This window comes from Protobothrops mucrosquamatus, unplaced genomic scaffold (assembly GCF_001527695.2).
Source record: "Protobothrops mucrosquamatus isolate PMUCROS unplaced genomic scaffold, P.Mucros_1.0 scaffold_270, whole genome shotgun sequence".
Classification (NCBI taxonomy): Eukaryota; Metazoa; Chordata; class Lepidosauria; order Squamata; family Viperidae; genus Protobothrops; species Protobothrops mucrosquamatus.
The window spans coordinates 293770-300137 of NW_015386346.1; positions in this window are offsets into that span (position 1 = coordinate 293770).

Consider the following 6368-nt stretch of genomic DNA (forward strand, 5'->3'; position numbering starts at 1 on the left):
AAAGTACAGGGAGACAGGCTGGCTTCCCCTCTCTGTCCCACCCAAAGAGAGGGAGGCACCCGTGCCTCAGCCACACTGATGGGATGAGGTGTGTTAGGGAGGCCTTTGCATTTTTATTGAACAATGCGCCCAAGAGGCAGAGAGGAGTCGATGTGAAATTGTGCGCTTTCATTATTTCCAGTCCTTTTCCTTCCTCACGAATGAACGTGAAAGTGTGGCCCCCCCTCCCCTTCCCTGGTGCTGGGAAAGGCCTGCTGGGGCTTCTCCAAGGACTGGTGTGTGGCAGGGACAGAACGAGGGCTGCTGGCAGGAATCTGACTCTGAACTCTCTCGCCTTCCTTCTCCCTCCGAGTTCTCAGGAAACCTCCGGGCTTATCACAAAGGCGCACATGGCTGCAGCTGCCTGGGAGGTGAGGGGTGGCTTCCTGCCATTCTTCTGTGAGCTCCTGAGTTCCCAGGGCAGCCGTGGGGCCACCGAGGCTGGGTCCTCCTCTCACTGGTCAGGCAGAGTGGGAAATATCTCTGCCTTGATGGGCTGCTCATAAGCCCCGAGGCGTCGGACATGAGCCGTTTCCATGGACTGTGCAGAGGGTGCTTGGAGCGGCGCTACCAGCAGGTCGGTTGCAACCGGGGCACCAGGCCCCCTTCTCTGGGCTCTGCCGAGGCTTCAGAATTCTGGAGAGCATTTCTGGGGGAGGAAACCAGCGAACCTGATTCCCCTTGGGCCTCTACTGCCTTTCACCCGGCAGAGTTTCCACATCCTTGTGAGGTGGGAGAAGCTTACTCTCCTTGCTCTGTGATCTGGAAGAGCCCACTTCTGATTTCCACGAGGAAATCGGGGCCAAGCGAGTGCTGGGACAGAGCGATGAGCTAGGCAGCCTTCCGCCACCGTTAGGTCGGCTTTGCGGTGGTGGTGCAGCTACACCCCTGTAACCCTTCCCGTCCTCAGCCTGGTCGCCTCTCTTTGTCTCTCTTAATCTCCTCTCCTGGAAATGCCTCCCCACCCTCTGGCCCCATTCCCTTCTCAGGAGCTGGTCTCCGGGACAAGGCTCCTTGGGGGCCCCTCTGCGAGCAGGGCTGGAAGGCACACGCTCCCTGCGGAGAGGGGCAGCCTTGGGCAGGTGCTGATCTGCCTGGTCTTCCTGACGCTGTCGCTGTCCCATTAAGAGGGCGGCTGTCTGTGCAGGAGGTGTGGGTTTTTCTGCTTCCGTGGTCTCAGTGCGAGGGGCATTCGAGCCGCTGGCTTTTTGGGGGGGCTGAAGGAGGAGCTCAGTACCAGAGGTGGGCTGCGGGCCTAGCTGTGGAGATGGCGGGGGGTCTAAACTATCCAGAAAGAAAAAGAGACACAACGTACAGTACACACCTAAATAAAATCTGATGCGTTTAGCCGGACTAAACACAAGTAAGTGTTTAGTAAATGTACATAGGATTGCAACATTTATCCAGCTACAGATTTCCAGTTGTTCATAGTTCACTGGCTGTATTTACACAGGCGAGTATCCTCTGAATTTGTGCATTAATAGATAAGGAGTCCGTTGAATCTGTCATGCCTCTCTACCCTGCCTTTAGCTGGTCCATAAAAGCTACAGCCCGGAAGGAAGGTGGGAGGCGCCCGTGCTTGTTTCTTCCTCAGGAAAGACCTTCCTGGAAGCACTGCAGGGATCCTCCTTCAGGCTGCCTTTCTCCGAAACGAAACCGGAAGGGCGGTTCTTTCCCTTTCGTGGGTGTCTCTGGAGTCAGGAGGGCCTGGCGTGGAATAGGCTCCCGGGTTGCTTCTGTGGGAAAAAGAGAAAGGCCTCAGCGTTTCTTCCGTTCCTGTTGGCAATCTGAGCAAACACTGTGATTTTTTTCATTAAAGTAGTTTTATATTCCTTTTTGAAGTAGAAGATACCTAGCTACCAATAATTCGTACAGCTTGAAAATTTAATCTTTAATAATGTTTTTATACCAATTTGCCTAGAACAAATAAAGATACCTAGGCTCTTAATGATTTCTTTGTCCATTTCCTTTTTTTTTTTTTTTTTTTAAATGCTGTTACCTTCGCTGCCTATCATTCTCCTTTGGTAATAGTTTTAAAGAGGGTGTTACGATTTTTGTTAGAAGTTCAGTGATATCATATTTAAGTCCTGTGGCCCTAGTATAGTTTTGTTGTTTTCAACCCTACTGTGAGATTCAGAAGTAATAATTGTTTTAATAATATTGATTTGAGTTTTAAAAAGTTACAATTAACATTCTTAATAGACATAACATATTGATACGTAAAGGTTTATGTAAAGTGGGTAAGCATATATTATTTTTGTAGAAAAGATAATATACTTCAGAAAAAATCCACCTAACTAATAATATAAAGTTTCCTTAAAAACAGAAAAAAGTCATGTACTACACTAAAATTAAAAAAAAGGGGAGAACAAAGTCCTAAAAAAGGATTTTAAATAGCAATCGTATTCCTGAATAAAACTTAGAAAAAGAGGGGGGAAAGGAAAAGAAAGATCATTAATAAAAAGGTCAAGCTATTCAAATACTGAAATTTTTATATTTTTGAATTTTCATTGTTATGATTCGGTTTTAACCACTTTTTAAAAGCGTGTAAATCTGTTATTTTGTTTCAGATTACAATCCCACGTGGGAAGAATGGCTTCGGCTTCACCATCTGCTGTGACTCCCCTGTTCGGGTCCAAGCTGTCGATTCTGGTAAGGCTTCATTGGCAGAGGAGGCTGACTGGCCCCCATCAGTTACTGGTTTGTGTTCTTACAAGATGGCCATCCAGACAGCACGTAGATCCCAAACCAGGGGGGCTCCATCCACCTTACCCCGAGACCTGGGAGAAGAGCCAGGTTTTCTGGCCTTCCTGAATACCATTAAGGTGGAAATCATCCAGTTCTCAGGGGTGACTTCATTCCGGGGGGGGGAGGGGGGGGAGCACTATGACAGGAGGCACACTTCCTGGGTCTCGATTTGGGGACCTGGACCGTGACTATTCCGTCAGATCATCCTAGCCCTACAGAAACCAGGAGAGATGGATCACCCCTCAAATAACTGGGCCCATGCCATGCCTGTAACTTATATCAGTGTTTTTGCCTGGGAAAGACAAGATTAAGCTCAAAGGCATTGGTGTGTGTGTGTGTGTGTGTGTGAGAGAGAGAGAGAGAGAGAGAGAGAAAGAGATCTCGCCCTCTTGTGTTTCCATAAGGAGTCCAGGCTAATTGCCGGCTTTGGACGGTTGCTGTCCAGCACCTGCCATGTAGAAGGAGGCAATGGGTGCTTGCTCCTCAGGAAGGGCAGATCTCCTTTTCCACATCTTCTGATCCTGGGAAGAGCCGTTAGCTCCCTCTCCTCTCTTTCCAGGCGGCCCAGCAGATAAAGCTGGCTTGCAGCAACTGGATACGGTCCTTCGGCTCAATCAGCAGCCTGTCGAAGCCTGGAAATGCGTAGAATTGGCTCATGAGATTCGGTGACTATGAATTGTGTGTGGAGAAGGGATGGCAGGGAGGAAGGGTCCAAGTCAGGCCGTGGGGTTTGTTTTGTATTGCTGTCCGTGCATTTTCCCCTGCTGGCTGCCTTCAAGCAGTCACTTCAGAAAAGAGCGGGGATAGTAGCTCAAGCCCCTTGCCTTCCCTTCTAGGAACTGTCCCCAGGAGATCATCCTGCTTGTTTGGCGCATTGTGCCGCAGGTTAAACCCAGCCTACCAGGGGTCACCCGCCACCCCTCTTGCAAATCCACGTATGATTTGCAGTCTCCACCCACCTGGCGGGAGAAGAGCAGCACCGGGCGATCACGGCCCCCCGAGCAACGGCAGAGCTGTCATGTCTTGTACGATGGGAACCACGAGTTTGCGCTCAACGGCTGGGAGCGATACACTGAGCTTGGCAAGGCTCCCCAGCAGCACACCATGCCTCCGCCTTCCCGGCCTCCTTCCTCCAGTGGTACAGACAAGAATTACATCATCCTTACCCCACTTAATCCAGGGGGCCAGGTATGGGCATTTGGAAAGCGGGAGATTGATAGTCTGCTGGCCACAGCAATTTTTCTACTCGTGGTAGACCCATTTCTCTCACACGTTGGCACTTATGGAAAAGAACGAGAGTTGTTCAGCTGACCCTTAAGAGCCATGTTCATCCTTTGAACTGCCTTAGGGGCATCAAAAGGAGGACCCCCTCCCTCTAAGGAAAAGTTCAGCAATGAAGAAAACTCTTTCTGGAAAGGCTCAGCTCAGACTGAACGTTCTCCAGTGAGATAGTAGGCAGAAAACTAGAGATAGGGGGGAAAATCTAGCTCAGTCATCTCCCCGACTGGCTGGGCATAGAAGGGAGTCATTCTGTGCCATAGAACGGCAGAGGGGGTGAAATGGCTCTGTGCTTGTGTCTTCCAGCTTCTGAGGCGAGTCTGCCAGGAGAATAAAGCTGCCGGAGGTGAGTGGCTTTCCGTGTTCCTGCTTGGTCTTCGTGGACGAGCCAGAGGGAGGCAGACAGGGCTGAGGAGAAGATGGCAAAGTTTGCTCTGGTGTCTTTCTCACGATGGGTGTATGATAGGAAACAGGGTTTTGCACTGGACGCATAAAGCTCACACAAGAATTGCAGCTGGTTTATTTCTGTATGAGTAATGTGTTGTGTTTTACAACATTGAGAGGAGCACGCGTGGCTCTGTTTCCCCATTCTGTTCTGCTAGCCAGAGAGCGGGCAGGTACTTCGTGAACTGGGCTACTCCCAGGCAGGCTGAACGTACCTGGCGTTACCAGGAAGGGGCCGTCCTGGAGAGGCAGGGCAGCAAGAGACCAAGGCTGGCGCAGGCATGGCATTTCTTGTGCTCCGAGTTGGTACCGGAAGTGGCCACTGATTTCTGGCAGGCCAAACAAGCCTTCTCTTGTGGTCCCGTGTCCTGACTGTGGCTGCCCGTGTCTTATAGCCAGGTTGGTTTATAGGCTCAGTGTTGCTGACTATTGTCCGGTCTCTCGGAATGGAGCTTCTGGTCGATCCAGAGGAAGGGCAGCCTTGCCGGCCCCTGTTGCAAAGGGACCAAAGCGATGGTGTTTGCCCTCTCGTTCTGTCAAGGCAAGCAGGAAAACAGTGAGCAGTGGAAACAGTGCCAGCCGTGCTATGTGTCTCTGCGGCTTCCCTGGGGCGAGAATGTCTGCGAAGGGAATTCACTACAGCAGGACTGACTCAACGCTTCCATTAGGCATCGCTTCCTCTGCCGCAGGCGCTAGGAAAAACCTTGTCCTGCAGCCACGCAAAGGGATACATAAATTAATGCCTCCTTGATAATTGTGCACAAAGCTACTCTGAAATATTTCACAGTCTATTTCGCAGATTTTCCCTCTGCTCTAATGGGGTAAGCAATTAAGGAACCGCTGCGTTCTTTATCCTGGAAGCTTCGGTGCTTCTTGGAAACCTTTGCCTCTAGCAGGGCCTACTGAAAACAGATCCACGCCAGCATCCCCGCTTCTGGGGAATGCTGCACGGGAACGCCCCTCCCTCTCGAGGCAGTTGCAACGAGCCGAGGGCCGTCCCGATCCATCAGTTCTTCTCAGTGTTTTATGTTTCTTCGTATCCAACCCGAAGAAGGAACCTAATGGCTCTGTGACGCCTAGGACCAAACTGAACTGATATGGGTTGGACTTTCAGATGTCTTTTGTTTCGTAAAATGCCACATAGGATCTGCGGAATTTGTAATTCTGGCTCCATTCGAGTGTGTCCTAACGAGACTGCTAGTCTTGAGAACACAATTCCCACAGAATTCCTCCCCCTTTTTTGTTCCTGACATCCAGGCAATGTGTGCAAAGGAGAATCTTGTGGGAAGAAATCCCGGCTCATGAAGACGGTGCAGACCATCAAGAGCCACGGAAGCAGCCCCCGGAGCTGCCCTCTGATGGGGTCCCACATCCCACCCTCCAGTTACGGCACATACGTGACACTCGCTCCCAAAGTGCTGGTGTTCCCCATCTTCGTACAGGTGAGTTTCAGAAGGCTCCGTACCTGGGAAGTTACTCCTCTCTGAGATGGGCATTTCTCTCTGGCCCAGCTGTCCTGGGTCAGGGCTCACTTGCCTTCAGTCCCCTGTCGCCCTTCTAGACCTCTGATTCAGAGCCCAGGTCTCCTGCAGGATCTGCTTGCCTGAGGACTGCTAGATGCAAAGAGCCATCTCCTCCCCTATCGCAGTGCTCTTTCCTGGGAGCAGTGAAGATCGTGGTACTTCACGTCCCTTGGAAAGACAGGGCACAAAGCATTACCCAGGCAGAGGGCCTGGGCAGGGCAGAGCAAGGCAAGAAGTCACGGCCTACCCAGCCAAGCCTTCTCTCTCCCCTAATGCCCTCCTGTGTGCCCCGGGAAACTCACCAGCTGGGCTTTGAAAGCAGGATTCTCACTGGTT